Here is a 21,987-nt window from a genome sequence, read left to right as displayed (position 1 = left end):
TTCTTGAAAATTAAAAAAATTGCTAAACATATAAAGCAAACCTTTTTACCAGGGCTATAGTAAAGCAAGGGCACACCAGAGCACTGCCCTAGCACCTTCTTTTATTGTCAGGGCACATCAGATGAAGAGAGACCCACTCCACCCTGGATGTGCTTTTGTCGCAAAACCATGGCTATTTTGCAGCAATTTTATGCAGCTCACTGAAAAAAGGCACCACTATAAGATGTGCAGTACCTTTTAGTGACATCATTATCACGACAAAGGTCCTGCAAAGAACAGCTTGTAAAGAGATCTGTGCAGCACTTGGCAGGTCATAAGACTAGACTGGAAGTGGAAGGCTTATTAGTGGGTAATTATGATTCGTTTTCTTTTTTAGTTCGGACGCAAGTGTCCTTGGCACAATTTGTAGTAATGAGTAGCAAGGTATTGAATAACACATGGAGACAGATATTTTGATAACCTGTAGTAAACATGGTGTTATTATTCAAACAGGGAGATGAGGTAATTCTCTTACACAGTGAGTAACAAATGATATACAATTTGCAACAATGAAGGTACCTGTGTATAACATGTTTATATACTGGGATCTTACTCTGCATTTCTTTTCTACATCCCTCATCATATTTGCATCTCTTTATCTCCCTTTCTTCATCTCAGCTCTCTCTCTTATCTACTCACTGTCACACCTGACTCTCCTTCTCTGTTCCTCACTGTTTCTCTCTTGTTTCTCTGCTTCTCTCTTTCCTTCTCATTCTTCTGCTTCCTGCGACAGTTGTCTTCCCGGCTATTTTTTTTTTTTTAACAATAATTTTTATTAAAAATTTTCCATTTAACAAAGGAATATAACATTGAGATAATGTGTGAAGGCATACAAGGCTGGCTGGGTTAGTGGTAGTAGTATAATTCTAATCCATTATAGCCAGATTCTTCTACGCCTTTTCATTGTTGTTTTTGTCATAGAAATGATTCAAAAACCTCAGTGACCTGGCCAGGGCCAACTTGCAGAAGGGGAAAAGGAGGTAGGTAGGCAGGTATTGGGATGGGGTAGGGGGGAGAATCTTCTATCATGGGGCAGCAACCCAAGGTGGAGGGATCCCCAAGGTTAGCTTTCAGGCTTTGTATTTATAGTGCAGTTGAGGTAAAGTTGGGACATCGACACAAAAATATCGATAGTCAATAGTATCGACTATCGCTGAACAAAATATCGATTATTGTAAAATATCGGTGGAAAACTATTGATATTTCGATTTTTTTTTCAACTTTTTAAAATGCTGTATAAAAATAAAACAGGGCTAGGGTTAATAGAGCAACATAATCAACAAAAAAATAAAATAAAATTATAGTTTTCTTTTAAAACTTTAAACTGTTGAATTTATTATTAACTTCTAACTATTAATATCTAGAGATGAGCGAACGTACTCGTTTCGAAGTAAGATTCGGTGGGCGCCGGGGGGCGGGGGGAGGCGTGGCGGAGCGGGGGTTAGCAGCGGGGAACAGGGGGAGCCCTCTCTCTCTCCCTCTCCCCCCCCACTCCCTGCTGCAACCCCCCACTCACCCACGGCGCCCCCCGAATCTTTTCAACCGAGTACGGAAGTACTCGAAAATCGCGGCGCTCGGGCGAAAAAGGGGCATGGCCGAGTAGGTTTGCTCATCTCTATTAATATCATCATGAAAATATATTAAATTTACAAATGAAAATAAAAAATTACAGATGAAACATATAATTAAAGTTAGGTTTATGAAAAGAAGTTTTTTATCATTGGCCCCAATAATTGTTATCTAATGAGCCAAGAAATATTAATTTGCTCACATGTTTCGAGCAGACATAATTTCACCAGCTTTTGAAAATATTCTTTCTGCAGGAACCGAAGTAGCGACTACAGAAAGATATTTTCTACCAAGCTGGTACACATTAGAGTAGGGTTGAGTGTGTGTGTTTGTGGGGCTGCATGCCTTGCATTTTTTCAAGTTGCCGCTACGGGACCAACTGTCTCCATGGCAACTTGTAAACAATGCAGGGCCTGGTAACGCGAACGCAGTGCCCTGACACAATTGTAATTGCGTTAGATGGGTCTCCTATCGTTTCTATGTGCACTGCGTTCGCGTTAGATGCTGAACGCACGACATGTCACGTCTCCTTTTCTGGACGCGACCTTCGTGCGCTCAGCGCAGCCCTCCAGCTGCATGTGGAAATGCTTTCATTTAGAAAGCATTGCCCACAGCCATTGTGTTAGACGCAAGCATTCAGAGCCTGCGTCTAACGTGATAACAAACGCATGTGGAAAAGGGGCCGAAGACCCCACTTGTTCTGAGCGTCGTTTTGCCTGGAGCAAACCTTATTGGTGACAAGAGTCACCTCACACTTTCCAAAAGTTTCTAGAACTTGTTTATAAGTTTATTAGTGCCTGGAGCAAAACTCCATCCTGTACCAACACAAAGGAAAGGGCGGAATATAAAGAAAGAACATCTGGTCACCGGACCACAAGACACGCTTCTTCTTTACAAAAATCGATATTATATCGCCTTAAACTATCGATGTTACTGATATATCGGACATAACAATATCGAGGAAAAGTATCGCCAAAGCATTAGCAATATATTGATATTTCAATATATCGGGTTTCGATGTCCCAACCCTAGGTTGAGGTGCCAGCCTCCACTGTAGGTAGGGTGTAATCTATTCATAGGGTCCAAATATTTAGAAATCTGTCGTACCTATCCTCTGATATTGATTCTGTCTTCCCGACTATTTATCGCCTCTGTCACCTGACCAGTCTGTCTGCAGCCAATCACAACCTATTTACATCATCTCGAGGCATTTTTTCTATCCTATGCAAAATGACTCAGATTAAATCCCTAGGGCTAGTTATTATATTACCGGTCCCTACAGCTAATCAAAGAAAATGCTGAGTCTATGAAAGAAGAAGGGGCCATGGAGAGCAGTCTATAATAGAAAGGGAAACATGGGTAGTAGTTGTGACAGAGGGGCCATGTGGAACAGTCTATACTGGATTAGAGACCACAAGAAACAATCTGTAAGGAACAGGAGTCCATATGGAGTAGTCGGTTAGTGAGAAGAGGAGACTGTAAGGGATAGGGAGTTATGGGGAGCAGTTTATAAGAAAAAGGCACCCATGCGGAGCAGTCTGTAAGAAAGAGGGGCTCAAGGAGAGCAGTGAGCAGTATCACCCATGTTCTTTTGCATCCTGAGACCAGTGCTTTTAATTAAAGTATGGTTTTCATTCTCTGCTGAATTGAAGTATTGTCCTATGGACTGTTCAGGTTGCAGAACCTCACCAAAGATCTACTGCAGTTCGACCATGGTGTTGTTGTCATTTACTCCTGTGAGATTTGTGGTTTTAAAAAGGACAGCAAAGTGCCAGTCTATTTGTATATTTTCAGACACTGAATTTATTGGTGTTGCTATAGAGGCTGAAAATGTCAACGAAAGCGAGTGGGCCAAAGATTTCTCAGCACTAAACTCTGCAGCCATCAGGAGAAGTCATATCAGTCTGGGCTGGATGGAGAAGAAAAGGAAAGAGAACAAATGTGATTTACCTGTACCTATCTGATCTGGAGAGTGCCTGTTTATATTTCGTACCTACCACTTTATGGTCATTGTCTGGTGTATCATGATATACCTTACCACAGTCCCTATTTGCATGACCATAGTGTTTATTTTCAAGAGCACACTCATAAATACATTACACAGCTAACTTAGCTTTTGTTGCAAACTCTCCCAACACTTATAGCCCTATCTTCACTATTAGTGCCACTATGCTGGTAGATCTACATTGCCTCACACCCTAGCGTCCTAGCACTTTGGGGGAAAATAGAACCCCTGTTTGTTATATCATTTATTTTTAAACTTATGAGTTTTATTGGGTTTTCAAAAGTTTTACAAACATATAACCTTTGCTATCAGTGTACATGCATGTGGTATATGAACAACAGATAAATAGAAAAATGTTATAATTAGAGATGAGCGAACACCAAAATGTTCGGGTGTTCGTTATTCGTAACGAACTTCCCGTGATGCTCGAGGGTTCGTTTCGAACAACGAACCCCATTGAAGTCAATGGGCGACCAGAACATTTTTGTATTTCGCCGATGCTCGCTAAGGTTTTCATGTGTGAAAATCTGGGCAATTCAGGAAAGTGATGGGAATGACACAGTGACGGATAGGGCAGGCGAGGGGCTACATGTTGGGCTGCATCTCAAGTTCCCAGGTCCCACTATTAAGCCACAATACCGGCAAGAGTGGGCCCCCCCCCCTCCCAACAACTTTTACTTCTGAAAAGCCCTCATTAGCATGGCATACCTTTGCTAAGCACCACACTACCTCCAACAAAGCACAATCACTGCCTGCATGACACTCCACTGACACTTCTCCTGGGTTACATGCTGCCCAACCGCCCCCCCTCCCCCCCACAGCGCACACCAAAGTGTCCCTGCGCAGCCTTCAGCTGCCCTCATGCCACACCACGCTCATGTCTATTTAGAATTGCGTCTGCCATGACGAGGGACCGCAGGCACACACTGCAGAGGTTGGCACGGCTAGGCAGCGACCCTCTTTAAAAGGGGCGGGGCGATAGCCCACAATGCTGTACAGAAGCAATGAGAAATAGAATCCTGTGCCACCGCCATCAGGAGCTGCACACGTGGGCATAGCAATGGGGAACCTATGTGCCACACACTATTCATTCTGTCAAGGTGTCTGCATGCCCCAGTCAGACCGGGCTTTTTAATTCATAGACACAGGCAGGTACAACTCCCTATTGTGAAGTCCCTGTCGACCCACAGCATGGGTGGCTCCCTGGAACCCACCGGCGGTACACAGAAATATCCCATTGCATTGCCCAACACAGCTGAGGTAGTAATGTCGTGCTTAATGCAGGTGGGCTTCGGCCCACACTGCATGCCCCAGTCTGACTGGGGTTCTTTATAAGTGTACAGATGTAGTAAAAACTCCGTGTGCACCTACAGCATGGGTGGGTGCCAGGAAGCCACCGGCGGTACATAGAAATATCCCATTGCATTGCCCAACACAGCTGAGGTAGTAATGTTGTGCTTAACCCTTTCCAATCCAATTTGTATATGGTTTTCCTAGGGGGCTTACTCTTTTTCTGCCGTTATACAACGGCGCTATATGCTGGCTAAAGCCAGTACTGCATGAGCTGACACGTAGGATAGGCTCCGACAGCAGAGAGGCTGGCAATATACAGTAAGAGAACCCCGACGGACGTCTACCAACAACGGAGCTGTACAGCCTTAAACCCTAATGTCTTCACAGGTCACACAGTGGACTGGAAAGGGTTAATGCAGGTGGGCTTCGGCCCACACTGCATGCCCCAGTCAGACTGGGGTTCTTTACAAGTGGACACATGTAGGTTTAACTCCCTGTGGACCCACTGCCTGGGTGGGTGCCAGGAAGCCACCGGCGGTACATAGAAATATCCCATTGCATTGCCCAACACAGCTGAGGTAGTAATGTCGTGCGTAATACAGGTGGGCTTCGGCCCACACTGCATGCCCCAGTCAGACGGGTTCTTTAGAAGTGTACAGATGTATTAAAAACTCAGTGTGCACCTACAGCATGGGTGGCTCCCTGGAACCCACCGGCGGTACACAAAAATATCCCATTGCATTGCCCAACACAGCTGAGGTAGTAATGTCGTGCGTAATACAGGTGGGCTTCGGCCCACACTGCATGCCCCAGTCAGACTGGGGTTCTTTACAAGTGGACACATGTAGGTTTAACTCCCTGTGGACCCACTACCTGCGTGGGTGCCAGGAAGCCACCGGCGGTACATAGAAATATCCCATTGCATTGCCCAACACAGCTGAGGTAACGTCAGCTGTAATGCAGGTGGGCTAAAAATTAATTTGATTACACTGTAGGCGAGGGCCCACAAAAATTGCTGTATCAACAGTACTAATGTACATCCCAAAAATTGGCCATGGCCAGCCAAGAGGGCAGGTGAAACCCATTAATCGCTTTGGTTAATGTGGCTTAAGTGGTAACTAGGCCTGGAGGCAGCCCAGTGTAACGAAAAATTGGTTCAAGTTAAAGTTCCAATGCTTTTAAGCGCATTGAAACTTATAAAAATTGTTCTGAAAAATTATTTGAGTGAGCCTTGTGGCCCTAAGAAAAATTGCCCGTTCAGCGTGATTACGTGAGGTTTCAGGACGAGGAGCAGGAGGAGGAGGAGGAGGAATATTAGACACAGATTGATGAAGCAGAAATGTCCCCGTTTTGGATGGTGAGAGAGAACGTAGCTTCCATCCGCGGGTGCAGCCTACGTATTGCTTACGTATCGCTGCTGTCCGCTGGTGGAGAACAGAAGTCTGGGGAAATCCAGCCTTTGTTCATCTTGATGAGTGTTAGCCTGTCGGCACTGTCGGTTGACAAGCGGCTACGCTTATCTGTGATGATTCCCCCAGCCGCACTAAACACCCTCTCCGACAACACGCTAGCCGCAGGACAAGCAAGCACCTCAAGGGCATACAGGGCTAGTTCAGGCCACGTGTCCAGCTTCGACACCCAGTAGTTGTAGGGGGCAGAGGCGTCACCAAGGATGGTCGTGCGATCCGCTACGTACTCCCTCACCATCCTTTTGCAGTGCTCCCGCCGACTCAGCCGTGACTGGGGAGCGGTGACACAGTCTTGGTGGGGAGCCATAAAGCTGGCCAGGCCCTTAAAGACTGTTGCACTGCCTGGGATGTACATGCTGCTCGATCTACGCACATCCCCTGCAACATGGCCCTCGGAACTGAGCCTTCTGCCACTAGCGCTGTCGGCTGGGAATTTTACCATCAGCTTGTCCGCAAGGGTCCTGTGGTATAGCAACACTCTCAAACCCCTTTCCTCTTCGGGAATCAGAGTGGGCAGGTTCTCCTTATACCGTGGATCGAGCAGTGTGTACACCCAGTAATCCGTAGTGGCCAGAATGCGTGCAACGCGAGGGTCACGAGAAAGGCATCCTAACATGAAGTCAGCCATGTGTGCCAGGGTACCTGTACGCAACACATGGCTGTCTTCACTAGGAAGATCACTTTCAGGATCCTCCTCCTCCTCCTCCTCCTCCTCCTCAGGCCATACACGCTGAAAGGATGACAGGCAATCAGCCGGTGTACCGTCAGCAGCGGCCCAAGCTGTCTCTTCCCCCTCCTCCTCATCCTCCTCATGCTCCTCCTCCTCCTCCTGTACGCGCTGAGAAATAGACAGGAGGGTGCCCTGACTATCCAGCGGCATACTGTCTTCCCCCGCCCCCGTTTCCGAGCGCAAAGCAGCTGCCTTTATGGTTTGCAGGGAATTTCTCAAGATGCATAGCAGAGGAATGGTGACGCTAATGATTGTAGCATCGCCGCTCACCACCTGGGTAGACTCCTCAAAATTACCAAGGACATGGCAGATGTCTGCCAACCAGGCCCACTCTTCTGAAAGGAATTGAGGAGGCTGACTCCCACTGCGCCGCCCATGTTGGAGTTGGTATTCGACTATAGCTCTACGCTGTTCATAGAGCCTGGCCAACATGTGGAGCGTAGAGTTCCACCGTGTGGGCACGTCGCACAGCAGTCGGTGCACTGGCAGCTTAAAGTGATGTTGCAGGGTGCGCAGGGTGGCAGCGTCCGTGTGGGACTTGCGGAAATGTGCGCAGAGCCGGCGCGCCTTTACGAGCAGGTCTGACAAGCGTGGGTAGCTTTTCAGAAAGCGCTGAACCACCAAATTAAAGACGTGGGCCAGGCATGGCACGTGCGTGAGGCTGCCGAGCTGCAGAGCCGCCACCAGGTTACGGCCGTTGTCACACACGACCATGCCCGGTTGGAGGCTCAGCGGCGCAAGCCAGCGGTCGGTCTGCTGTGTCAGACCCTGCAGCAGTTCGTGGGCCGTGTGCCTCTTATCGCCTAAGCTGAGTAGTTTCAGCACGGCCTGCTGACGCTTGCCCACCGCTGTGCTGCCACACCGCGCGACACCGACTGCTGGCGACATGCTGCTGCTAACACATCTTGATTGTGAGACAGAGGAGGAGGAGGAGGAGGAGGGTGCTTTAGTGGAGGAAGCATACACCTCCGCAGATACCAGCACCGAGCTGGGGCCCGCAATTCTGGGGGTGGGTAGGACGTGAGCGGTCCCAGGCTCTGACTCTGTCCCAGCCTCCACTAAATTCACCCAATGTGCCGTCAGGGAGATGTAGTGGCCCTGCCCGCCTGTGCTTGTCCACGTGTCCGTAGTTAAGTGGACCGTGGCAGTAACCGCGTTGGTGAGGGCGCGTACAATGTTGCGGGAGACGTGGTCGTGCAGGGCTGGGACGGCACATCGGGAAAAGTAGTGGCGACTGGGAACTGAGTAGCGCGGGGCCGCCGCCTCCATGATACTTTTGAAGGACTCCGTTTCCACAACCCTATACGGCAGCATCTCAAGGCTGATGAATTTTGCGATGCGGACGGTTAACGTTTGAGCGTGCGGGTGCGTGGCGGCGTACTTGCGCTTGCGCTCGAACACTTGCGCAAGCGACGGCTGAACGGTGCGCTGAACTACACTGCTGGATGGGGCCGAGGACAGCGGAGATGAGGGTGTGGGTGCAGGCCATGAGGCGGTAGTGCCTGTGTCCTGAGAGGGGGGTTGCATCTCAGTGGCAGGTTGGGGCACAGGGGGAGAGGCAGGGGTGCAAACCGGAGGCGGTGAACGGCCTTTGTCCCACCTTGCGGGGTGCTTGGCCATCATATGTCTGCGCATGGTGGTGGTGGTGAGGCTGTTGGTGTTGGCTCCCCGGCTGAGCTTTGCGCGACAAAGGTTGCACACCACTGTTCGTCGGTCGTCAGGCGTCTCTGTGAAAAACTGCCAGACCTTAGAGCACCTCGGCCTCCGCAGGGTGGCATGGCGCGAGGGGGCGCTTTGGGAAACACTTGGTGGATTATTCGGTCTGGCCCTGCCTCTACCCCTGGCCCTGGACACCGCACTGCCTCTTGCAACCTGCCCTGCTGATGCCCTTGACTCCCCCTCTGAAGACCTGTCCTCCTGAGTAAGCGTTGCACACCAGGTGGGGTCAGTCACCTCATCGTCCTGCTGCTCTTCCTCCGAATCCTCTGTGCGCTGCTCCCTGGGACTTACTGCCCTTACTACTACCTCACTGCAAGACAACTGTGTCTGATCGTCATCGTCCTCCTGACCCACAGAAAGTTGTTGAGACAGTTGGCGGAAGTCCCCAGCCTCTTCCCCCGGACCCCGGGAACTTTCGAAAGGTTGGGCATCAGTGACGATAAACTCCTCTGGTGGGAGAGGAACCGCTGCTGCCCAATCTAAGCAGGGGCCCGAGAACAGTTCCTGGGAGTGCTCCCGCTCCTGAGCAGGTGTTATTGTAGTGGAGTGAGGAGGCTGGGAGGAAGGAGGAGCAGCAGACAGAGGATTCGGATTGGCAGCAGTGGACGGCGCAGAACTGCGGGTAGACGATAGGTTGCTCGAAGCACTTTCTGCCATCCAGGACAGGACCTGCTCACACTGCTCATTTTCTAATAACCGTCTCCCGCGTGGACCCATTAATTGGGCGATGAATGTGGGGACGCCAGAAACGTGCCTCTCTCCTAATCGCGCAGTAGTCGGCTGCGACACACCTGGATCAGGAGCTTGGCCTGTGCCCACACCCTGACTAGGCCCTCCGCGTCCTCGGCCGCGTCCACGTCCTCTAGGCCTACCCCTACCCCTCAGCATGCTGTATTACCAGTGATTTGATTTCACAGGCAGGAAATAAATTGGCGCAAGACTGCAGGCCAAATATAATTTTTGCCCTTTTTGGAAAACGAAAGGCCCCACTGCCTCTAGTGAATGAATTATCTAAGTTTAATAACTGTGCTGTGTCCCTGCTTATGTGTCACAGAACGTGAGGGTAGCAGAGTTATTATAACTCTTGGAGAGCAGGTATTTTTTTCCCAATTAAGGAAAGCAAATGGCGAAGCCAGCAGTAAAGCGTAGCTGGGTGCGTATGATTTAGCAATGTTTTTCACGCAGCTCACACGTCTCCACAGGCGTAAGGACGGACAGAGGCTGGACAAATAGATTTGTTTTCAGTTTTTTCCCACCAACAGGCAGCACTGCGTATATTCAATGAACATGAGAAGTTTAATAACTGTGCTGTGTCCCTGCTTATGTGTCACAGAACGTGAGGGTAGCAGAGTTATTATAACTCTGGCAGAGCAGGTATTTTTTTCCCAATTAAGGAAAGCAAATGGCGAAGCCAGCAGTAAAGCGTAGCTGGGTGCGTATGATTTAGCAATGTTTTTCACGCAGCTCACACGTCTCCACAGGCGTAAGGACGGACAGAGGCTGGACAAATAGATTTGTTTTCAGTTTTTTCCCACCAACAGGCAGCACTGCGTATATTCAATGAACATGAGAAGTTTAATAACTGTGCTGTGTCCCTGCTTATGTGTCACAGAACGTGAGGGTAGCAGAGTTATTATAACTCTGGCAGAGCAGGTATTTTTTTCCCAATTAAGGAAAGCAAATGGCGAAGCCAGCAGTAAAGCGTAGCTGGGTGCGTATGATTTAGCAATGTTTTTCACGCAGCTCACACGTCTCCACAGGCGTAAGGACGGACAGAGGCTGGACAAATAGATTTGTTTTCAGTTTTTTCACACCAACAGGCAGCACTGCGTATATTCAATGAACATGAGAAGTTTAATAACTGTGCTGTGTCCCTGCTTATGTGTCACAGAACGTGAGGGTAGCAGAGTTATTATAACTCTGGCAGAGCAGGTATTTTTTTCCCAATTAAGGAAAGCAAATGGCGAAGCCAGCAGTAAAGCGTAGCTGGGTGCGTATGATTTAGCAATGTTTTTCCCGCAGCTCACACGTCTCCACAGGCGTAAGGACGGACAGAGGCTGGACAAATAGATTTGTTTTCAGTTTTTTCCCACCAACAGGCAGCACTGCGTATATTCAATGAACATGAGAAGTTTAATAACTGTGCTGTGTCCCTGCTTATGTGTCACAGAACGTGAGGGTAGCAGAGTTATTATAACTCTGGCAGAGCAGGTATTTTTTTCCCAATTAAGGAAAGCAAATGGCGAAGCCAGCAGTAAAGCGTAGCTGGGTGCGTATGATTTAGCAATGTTTTTCACGCAGCTCACACGTCTCCACAGGCGTAAGGACGGACAGAGGCTGGACAAATAGATTTGTTTTCAGTTTTTTCCCACCAACAGGCAGCACTGCGTATATTCAATGAACATGAGAAGTTTAATAACTGTGCTGTGTCCCTGCTTATGTGTCACAGAACGTGAGGGTAGCAGAGTTATTATAACTCTGGCAGAGCAGGTATTTTTTTCCCAATTAAGGAAAGCAAATGGCGAAGCCAGCAGTAAAGCGTAGCTGGGTGCGTATGATTTAGCAATGTTTTTCACGCAGCTCACACGTCTCCACAGGCGTAAGGACGGACAGAGGCTGGACAAATAGATTTGTTTTCAGTTTTTTCCCACCAACAGGCAGCACTGCGTATATTCAATGAACATGAGAAGTTTAATAACTGTGCTGTGTCCCTGCTTATGTGTCACAGAACGTGAGGGTAGCAGAGTTATTATAACTCTGGCAGAGCAGGTATTTTTTTCCCAATTAAGGAAAGCAAATGGCGAAGCCAGCAGTAAAGCGTAGCTGGGTGCGTATGATTTAGCAATGTTTTTCACGCAGCTCACACGTCTCCACAGGCGTAAGGACGGACAGAGGCTGGACAAATAGATTTGTTTTCAGTTTTTTCCCACCAACAGGCAGCACTGCGTATATTCAATGAACATGAGAAGTTTAATAACTGTGCTGTGTCCCTGCTTATGTGTCACAGAACGTGAGGGTAGCAGAGTTATTATAACTCTGGCAGAGCAGGTATTTTTTTCCCAATTAAGGAAAGCAAATGGCGAAGCCAGCAGTAAAGCGTAGCTGGGTGCGTATGATTTAGCAATGTTTTTCACGCAGCTCACACGTGTCCACAGGCGTTAGGACGGACAGAGGCTGGACAAATAGATTTGTTTTCAGTTTTTTCCCACCAACAGGCAGCACTGCGTATATTCTATGAATAATAACTGTGTTGTGGCCCTGCCTATACAATTCTTTCCCTGCAGTATCAATGGAGGGTGGAATGCTCTGCAGAGGCGATTTTGAGAAGCCCAAAAAAAATGCAGCACAGCTAACAGCAGCCTGGACAGTACTGCACACGGATAAATATGGCCCTAGAAAGGACCGTTGAGGTTCTTGAAGGCTACACTCACTCCTAACACTCTCCCTGCCTATGCAGCACTTCTGTCCCTAATGCCAGGTGCAACGGTCTGCAGAGGCGATTTTGAGAAAAAAAAAAATCCCACTGCTAACAGCAGCCAACACACAGCTATCAGTGGCCCTAATAAGGACCTTTGGGGGGTCTTGAAGCCTACACTAACTACCAATTCTTTCCCTACAGCAGCTCCGGTATAAACAGCACTGTCCCTCATCTAACTCACACCGCATCTGAGGCGAGCCGCGGGAGGGGCCGACTTTTATATTAGGCGAACACCTGATCTCGCCAGCCACTCACAGCAGGGGGGTGGTATAGGGCTTGAACGTCACAGGCGGAAGTTGTAATGCCTTCCCTGTCTTTCAATTGGCCAGAAAAGCGCGCTAACGTCTCAGGGAAGGAAGTGAAAGTAACCAGAACACCGCATGGTGTTCGTTACGAATAACGAACATCCCGAACACCCTAATATTCGCACGAATATCAAGCTCGGACGAACGCGTTCGCTCATCTCTAGTTATAATCAAGCCTGTTTCCTGTGGGTATAGAAATACTAACCTGGTTTGAAAAAGTCCTAACAACATCTATGTATCGAATCTTCACCTACCTGGTAGGTTGATACAGTGGTTCCACATTCACAGTCCTTACAAAACCTATTGCCAGATAAAGTGACACATGAGATTAAAAAAAACTGAGCTGCGTCCTTCAGTCCAAAATAGACTGTGTCTGTCAGAGGTTCATATGTTCAGAGGGCTTCAGAAGAGTCTGGAAAGGTAGCAAATTCCTATTGGCTAATAAGTGGTATTCAGTATAGTTATCCTAACACAAAAGTTTTTCTGCTACCCATTCTTGCTTTTGAACTGCAGCATAAAGCCTTTTTTTAACTTTCCAAAATACATAATATGTGGATATTGCATCAGAAACAGTTCTCTGATCTATTATTATAATTAACAGAATTTTTCCTTTCAGCAGCAGACAAGGGGATTTTTAAATCAACCACTGACTGTAGTTTGTACAAAACAGTCTATATTTTCCTTTAAACTTGGAGGTCAGAACAACACTTTGTTAACAGCATTCAATCGACATAAAAGATAAGAGTACTGCATCATCCCACATGAAAAAAATATATTCCATTTAATTAGTCATCCGTGTGCACGTTGGTGACATCCAGTATAAAATGCAACATCTTTTGTCATATTGTCAATCCTCTTGCTAGTTTCCTGGTGGTCCTACAATCAAGTAGTAGGGAATTTAAAATGTCCCTTATCTGCTTTGTTCAAGTCCCTCCCACAGTTAATCGTTGCAGTACTTACTAAATTATGCTATTTATTTATGCAATGTAGGACTTTCATATATGTGATAATATTTACATTTTAAAAAATTGAATGTCTGCTTTTAAACATTTCACAGTTTATATACTCTATACAACTTCTCTACATAAAAAGTTAAAGGAAATGTATTGTCAGAAAATGACCTATTGTATAAAGTTAAGTATTTGGTGATTTATTTATTTTTTTACCTCTGACCATCCCACATAAATTAACGAGTTGATGGACTCTCCTTGTTCCTGAAACTCAATAACTGACATGCTATATTTGACGGTCCGTGCGCTCCTGCTGTCCTGTGTTAGTATTGACCTCACAGGTATTCCCTGTGCAGGGAATCCATGGAGGCATGCATACAGATGAAAGATAACAGTGATTTAATGGGCTGCTACCATTCAGTGATTATCACATCAGTGATCTGTATGTGGGCACAGCAGGGAACACATAGATAATGTGTTCCCTTTTAACTCTGTGGTGAAAAATAAATATGGTGAAATGTAAAAAAAGCTAAACAAAATTAATTAAGATGAGAAAGTGAAAATGAATTTAAAAAGTAAAAAAAATAAAAAGACATCCACTGCCCAAAAAAACTACACCCCACTCCAAAACCTATACACCAATTTTAGGCATCTCACATGATAAGGCTGGATTCACACGAACGTATATCAGCTCGGTTTTCACGCCAAGCCAATATACATCGTCCCTCTCTGCAGGGGGGGGCTGGAAGAGCCAGGAGCAGTGCTCTGAGCTCCCGCCCCCTCCCTGCCTCCTCTCCACCCCTCTGCATTATTTGCAATAAGGAGAGGCGGGACGGGCGGGGCTAATTCGGGGAACTTAGCCCTGCCCCATCCCGCCTCCTTTCATTGCAAATAGTGCAGAGGGACGGAGAGGGGGTGGAGAGGAGGCGGAGAGGGGGTGGGAGCTCAGTTATTGCTCCTGGCTCTTCCAGCCTCCTCCCCCTGCAGATGAGGACGACGTATATCGGCTCGGCATGAAAACCCAGCCGATATATGTTCGTGTGAATCCAGCCTAAGGACGTATTTTCATGGGTGCCAGGTGCTCATAAATTAATATAATCCTGTCACATAGAATATATGTTTCACAAAGCATACAATAATTCTTTTTCACTTTAATAAGTAAATTTTGTTACTTGCATGATTCATCTATGTAGAGAGGCTGCAGCTAAATCTAAGGGAAGTAGATAATTATAAAGGGCTATTCTCATCCCAAATTTTAAAGGCATATCCCCAATATATGCTACTATCCTGGTCCCTTGTTACTTTAGTCTTACCTGGTCTCTGGCCTGCGTTTCTAGCTGTGGCATTCCACCGACAGACTGGCAGTCTCTTACCAGTCCCTTCACCCCACACTACAGAGCAGCCCATTGATGACTGGCGCCTCATCCTCTCTCCTCAGTTATGTCTACATCGCCACCTGCTGTCAGTCAGTAAGAATCAGATGGCGACACAAATATTCACTTACATAGTATCGGAAGTGGAGCACAAGTCATAGTCATCAAATTGTGAGGCTCTATGTAGTCCTGCGGCAGGGATTCAAAACCAAACATCAAATCTCCATTTGTGAAGTTAAAGGGGTTGTCCCGCGGCAGCAAGTGGGTCTATACACTTCTGTATGGCCATATTAATGCACTTTGTAATGTACATTGTGCATTAATTATGAGCCATACAGAAGTTATAAGAAGTTATTCACTTACCTGCTCCGTTGCTGGCGTCCTTGTTTCCATGGTGCCGTCTAATTTTCGCCGCCTAATGGCCAAATTAGACGCGCTTGCGCAGTCCGGGTCTTCTTCTTTTCTCAATGGGGCTCCGTGTAGCTCTGTGTAGCTCCGCCCCGTGCCGATTCCAGCCAATCAGGAGGCTGGAATCGGCAATGGACCGCACAGAAGCCCTGCGGTCCACCGAGGGAGAGGATCCCGGCGGCCATCTTCAGCAGGTAAGTAAGAAGTCACCGGAGCGCGGGGATTCAGGTAAGCACTCTCCGGTGTTCTTTTTTAACCCCTGCATCGGGGTTGTCTCGCGCCGAACGGGGGGGGGGGGGGTTGATAAAAAAAAAACCGTTTCGGCGCGGGACAACCCCTAATAAATGTAATGCTATTGTGTCTTCAAAGCAGTCATTTCAGGTTGGGAAGAGGCTCACTTGAGCATTCTGCACCTGGATTACACCTTAATTACTACTTTATCTCACATATGTAATCACCCAGACAGTCTAGGATCATATGGTAGCATCCGGTAACTGGAATTTTGTTATGGGAGATCTTAGAGGTAATGGGGCAGTTGCGCAATGCTGTAAGCCACAAGCGGTTAAAATTCTACCAACCAAGCAGCAGCCAATAGCTGCAGATTTTGCCAATAATACTGACTTCGTACTGAAAAAATCTGGCCATTGACTGCCATGGGTGGGCAGGGTTTAGCCACATGCAGTTACTGCATGGTGAGAACCTATTCTTACACTTTCACTAAAAGACAAAGTGAAAGTTTTTAATAGCAATGTTTTATTTTATAGTGTTTCACCTATATTAACCACTTAAGGACCAGGCGCCATAAATATATGGCGTTTGGTCCTGGGTTTAACCCCGCGCCATAGTAAAAATCTGATGCAGGTTTAAGGCCACCTTCACGTAGGCGTATTCGTGCACGCAAAATTTGTGCTTGCAATACGCAGTAATTAGAACCCATTGATTTGAATGGGTTCTTTGACATGTGCATATTTTTCCTGCTCATATTGGTCGTGCAAAAAAAAAAAAAACGCAAGATGTTCTATTTTCCTGCACATTTGCACACCAGAGGTCCCGATAGAAGTCAATGAGGATGTGAAAATACATGCAAAAAAACGCTGGGAGATGCATGAAACACTGTAATTCACAGGAAAAAGAACAAATCTGGGACGAATTAGGTTTATTAGCCATTTAAATCGGAGCAATATTGTTTGCCGCATGCAAAAGAACAGTGAGATACGCTGATGCGTGAGCAAATAAGCATTGTTCATTCCGCACATATGCTGCACTCAAGCACACGCAAATACGCATAGGCTCATGTAAAGGGGGCCTGAAGCTTCGGCTCATTTAATCTAGTAAAAGCAGGTCAGGTTCTCAGCTCTCTGAGAGGACAGAAACTCAAAGGAGAGGACAGAAACAGTTTTTGAGTGCTTCTGCCTTCTCTTCTATAGGCTACATGGCACTCAATGAGCGCTATGTGGAAAATGGAGGAAGCAGTAATGCTGTTTCCTATATGGAACCCCCAACATGTCAAAGCTGCAGGGTCTTAGCAGACCCCAGACTAGCTATTACAGTGATTAATATCATTGTAGGGGAATGTTTTTCCTGTAACTTGAGCTGCTATGGGTGCCCAGCTAACACTGTGAAATAAGAAAAAACTAAAGACACTGTGAATGTCCCCAGAGGTCTAATACATGACATCATGGGAAACATAGATAAAATAAAATAAAAAAATCTTGTTATTTGTATAGTGCCAACGTATTCCACAGCGCTTTCAGGTAATTTATTTCCCCCACCAACTGGGTGCTCATTTTACCAACTTCAGAAGGTTGAATCAACCTTGAGATGGCTACCTGAACCATGTGGGGATTGAACTCACAACCTTCAGGTCGTGAGCAAGAGCATTTCTGCTGCCTCAACATTCTGGTCCCCACGAGATGTTGAAAAACAAACGTTACAAAAATGAGTAAAAACAAAATTACAGAATAAAATAAAAATACAATTTGTATAAAAAAAAGAAAATGACCCACCACTCATTCCAATCTAAACCATTACCATATCCAGCCCGTAATACAAGGCTATACAAATTTTTTTTTCAACTTTTTGTACACATTTCACTTAATAAAACAAAAAAAGCTGGAAAAAAAATTCAACCAAAAAGGTATTAAAAAATAGCCCTGAATGTCACTAAAAAACAGCAAAAATCATTTTGTCAGGCTAGGAAAAAAAAGAACGCCACATGCATAAAATCTCTAAAAAGTGTCTGGTCGTTTTGGACCATAGCATTCTTGTTTTTAAGAGATTAAGTCTTGTGTGTCTTTCTAGAGATGTAGATATTATCAGTACAATGTGAATTGTGTTATTTATTAAGAATAAATATATGTAGAACTGATGCAAACTTAACCTGGAAGTGTGGTCACACCAGTGTTTTTTTGCGGGCTCCCCCCTCCTCATGCTTTGTCATGTACGCTTAATGTTCAGGGAAGTATTTTGCAATTTCCAGTGGGTTGGAGAGATGGTAACGGCATCATTACACTGGGAACAGCTGCTGGTAACAAGCTTCATCAAAGCGGCAGGAAAGCCAACGTGCTGCCTGATAAGTCACATGTACAGAGAAGTCCAGAGTGAGTACAGAGTACAGCAGATGAAGAGGCAATTGGTAAGTACAAGGACTTTTCTATAAATGTAGTAGAAATGATAAAGATACCGACTGTGCTGAATAATTCTGCTCCTCATCTTCAGTAATTCAGCCTTATCTATAATTATTGCCATGAGACAGGTGCTTACATCGTTGAAATTTAACGGAGTGTATTAGGAATTAAACACGAACGCATGGCATGAAGACAGGTTGGAAATCACTCTGCTGATCTTAGATCAGTGACAATTTTAATTAAGACGAAATGTTCTCTAGATGTTATGTGTCTGCATTACTATCTGGTTGACAGAACTTCCAGGTAAAGACATTTGGAGCATATTAAGACATGTTGTTATACTTAGACATATTAATTAACTCATTGTTAAAAGATGTAGTTAATATCAGACAATACAGCAACATTCTACATTCATGTCCAAATGTGCATCCTGGATCAGTTCATGTGTAATTAAGGTGCAGTATGATAAAAATACTCAGTGAATTCTACTAATAGAATTGATCTATTGCTAGTCTAAAAAGTTAGCGATGTGGGGAAATGGGATTTTTTAAAAATTCTGTCAGTTTTGTAGTACTTTCCTACCCTTCAAGTGATGAATTATATTAACATTCTTCTTGTTTTCTTTGTCATATTTAACTAATCATGGGAAAGCAACTGTTACCCATAAGACTAAGGCCTCCCTCCCATTTATTTCAATGGGGCTGCTCACACAAGTGTCAAAACACAGTGTTTTCAACGCTGGACTTTGAAAGCGATGTATGTTCTATTTTTCACTGTTTTCAGCTGTGTGTCGCTCATTGAAATGAATGGGTAGCAGTTTCAGCGCTACTGAAAACGCGGCACAACTTGGTACCGCTTTTTTTGAGGGGCTCGGATGGCGCCTGCTAGATAAGTAGTGCTGTTTTTAGGAAGTGTAGCTAGGGCTTGCGTTTAGCACATAGAGCTTGCTAAACGCAAGGCCTAGCTACACTACCTAAAAAAATAAAAGATGCTCGGTTGGCGCTGACAAGTGCACGGAAGCCTGCTCAGAACTCCAGAGAGCAGAGGGAGGGACCAGCACGGCGCCTGCTAGGTGAGTATTGTTTTTTTTTAGCTTCCTTGTCTGCACTTTCAGCTGTGTTGAAAAAGCAGCCAAAATGCTGGCAAACCACTGTAAATGCAGCGTTTCTGCAAAAAAATCGCTGCATGTCCAATTTTTATCCCGTTCCTCGGAACTCATTGCCCATTGTTTTCAATGAGACAGTCAAGCACATCATATGCCGTGCGATGTGATATTTACTATTGAAATCAATGGGAAACACTTACCGATCCTCTGACATGCGTTAAACAAGCGCCGGAGGATCGCAATTTCACAGAAGTGATGCAGGGCATTTTAGCATGAGAAATGCATTGCTTCCGCAGGTAAAAGGCGCGTTGACAAGTGCGATATTGGGCCAGGTTTCTTGGCCCGATATAGTGCTTGTCCATGTGAATGTAGCCTTATTGACAAATAATTTGGTTAAACTGTTGACCTGTTCCCCAACCAGTGGTTCTTATGCCCCCTCTATGTGGCTTCCCAGCTGTTTGTGGTTCTACCGAACTTTTTTCCTTTGTACATAGAAGACATACTATAGAAGTCGCAGGTTGTATAGACTTTCCTTTTTGTAAATTAATTGTTGCTTAGTCCCATCTGGTTGCTCACAAGTTACTATGTGGGTCTTGGTGGTCAGCTTATTATAAACACATACTAAATTTCGTGTTGGATCATTTGTTGTCCTTACCTATACATAGAATGTACACTGAGCAGATGAGATCTGTCCCTATCTGTTCACACTATCTGTTATTTGATGAACTCTTCTATGCTCATTTACAAGTCTGCGCTCAGCTCTATCGTCCAACAGTCGTTTACCTCCAGAGGCATGTTGAGTCCATGTTTATAGCTATATAGTCATTTCATTATTAGTAGCTGATAATGAATTATCCGATGTGGCGCTGCTATGTGGGCCTCTGTAAATTACTACCCCACATTCTTGCTCCACAATAGCAGCACATATAGCATCGCTACAGCTAGAAAGGCACTATCCAGAACTAGTGTTCACATGTTAAAAGCCATTGAGCTGTTCAGTACTTTGCGGTATGCACATACTGTAAATGTTGTTTGTCATCAAATCCACTAATTTTAGGAGATAGCTTTAAATATTTGACCAAGAATGTTAAAATGCATTAACGTGTGAACAGGAAATGCTTTATAAGTATACATTACATTTTTAGTAAACCATCAAAAGCCCTGCCCCCTGTCAATCAATGCCTCAACTTCTTATCCCATTACAGAAATATTTATTTACTGCATACTATTACCAAAGTTTGTTTAGTACGGGAAGTGTTGACTTGCACTGAGGTGGTTTCCTGAGTGCCATATGTAGAGTTCCTGCTCTCTTAAGCCTGGTTTAGACACAACGATTATCGCTCAAAAGATGTCTTTTGAGCAATAATCTCTGTGTGCCTTTACAGTGCAAGATGATCGCTCAAACGTTGAGTGATCATTTTGCGCTCCGAGCGGGGGATGCAGAAGACAAGAGGGGCCACTTGTAGCACTAGCTTATTGCATAGATATAATAGCAGAACCAAGCTTAATACACAAATACAGCACCAGAACAGAGCTACTGCATAGATATGGTAGCAGAACCAAGCTTACTCCATAGATACAGCACCAAAACTAAGCTAACTACATAGATATGGTACCAGATGTCACATACTCAATCATATAGCTGCTTCCTGCTTTCTTTTTTGGCGCCATCCGTCTCTATCTATGCGGAGCTTGTGCCATGTTGCTGGGACTTCCTTGCATGCCTTTAGGGTCTCAACCAGAACATTATATGATCCTACACGCATTTCTTGATAATGTGCTATTGTCCATTATAGCGATTAGATAATTCATTCTTCCTCGGCTTTGGTCTCTGTCTCCACAGTGGTTTCTTATCAATTCAGTCCCTACTTTATTTAGACTCTGGGACTTCAGTCATGCCTTGTCTGAGTATCAATGCAGTTCTTCCTAATTCTGGTCCTGTAAACTGCTAAACCAGGTCATCTTCTTTTACCCAATTGCTAAAACTGCGTTTGGTAGCACTCCCTCATTCAGATCGAATGTGGTGCAATGTCCCAGAGTCCCTCCATCCCAGACTCTATCGATATAAAAAATAAACGGTTTGGACAGCACACATTGTGGTTTTTTGAATGCACATAAAATTTATTTGGACTGAGGTCTCCCTTTTCATACCAGATCACAGGACTGTATCTGATTGTTTGATTCACTTCTGGATGGTAGCAATAGCCAGGCTGAATTCTGTTACCTATAACCCCTAATACTTCAAGTTTCCTTATATACTTGATAAAGGGCATTTGAGCCCAAAACATTGCCTTATGTGAACATCTGGACTGTCCAAATAAATTTTATGTGCATTCAAAAAACTCTAATGTGTGCTGTCCACACTGTTTATATTTGTTCTGTTACCCAGCCTTGTCTACCCAGACGCAGGAGAGTAATGTGTATAGATGGATTATTCATGCGGCAGAGTTGAGGATAGATTAGAAAGGTGCAATTGCTTTGGATGGGAGGCTGCAGAGAGGAACGTTACATTAAGTCTAGATGATGAGGGCACACACTCACATTTTTGTTGATTCATGGTTGAGAATAGAGTGTATCTGACAGATGTTTTTGAGCTGGAGGAGGCTGGAGGCTTGTATGTGCGGTTTGAAGGAGAGTGGAGGTCAAGTGTTTTATCGGGACAATAGACTTGTAAGACTGATGAAAGTATGGAATCATTGATACTTAGTCTAGTGGAGGTGTTGAGTGAAATGGAGGAAATATGATGAGTTTTGTTTTCTCCATGATGAGTTTTAGAAAGAAGGAGGAGAAGGATGTACACTTTGGGATTCTGGATAGGAGAGACGTAACATCTGCTTTAACCCAGAAGTTACCAATCTCGCCTAGTGGGATCACATGCTGTCATGGGGGCTTGTGAAGAGGCACTGTGAATAGCAAA

At 45.4% G+C, this 21,987-nt stretch overlaps 1 protein-coding gene across 2 annotated transcripts in view; it reads left to right on the top strand.

Moving 5' to 3' along the window:
* Window positions 1-17,842: 17,842 nt before the first annotated feature.
* The window catches only part of CSF3R (colony stimulating factor 3 receptor), a 71,128-nt gene continuing 66,983 nt past the window's right edge, over window positions 17,843-21,987 (top strand). For both annotated transcript variants that reach the window (XM_066592039.1, XM_066592032.1), the window contains exon 1: window positions 17,843-17,973. The gene's annotated coding sequence lies outside the window, so the exon portion shown is untranslated. The remainder of the gene's footprint in view (window positions 17,974-21,987) is intronic.

This window comes from Eleutherodactylus coqui, chromosome 1 (genome assembly GCF_035609145.1).
Source record: "Eleutherodactylus coqui strain aEleCoq1 chromosome 1, aEleCoq1.hap1, whole genome shotgun sequence".
NCBI lineage: Eukaryota > Metazoa > Chordata > Amphibia > Anura > Eleutherodactylidae > Eleutherodactylus > Eleutherodactylus coqui.
This window is presented reverse-complemented; position numbering and strand designations above follow the sequence as displayed.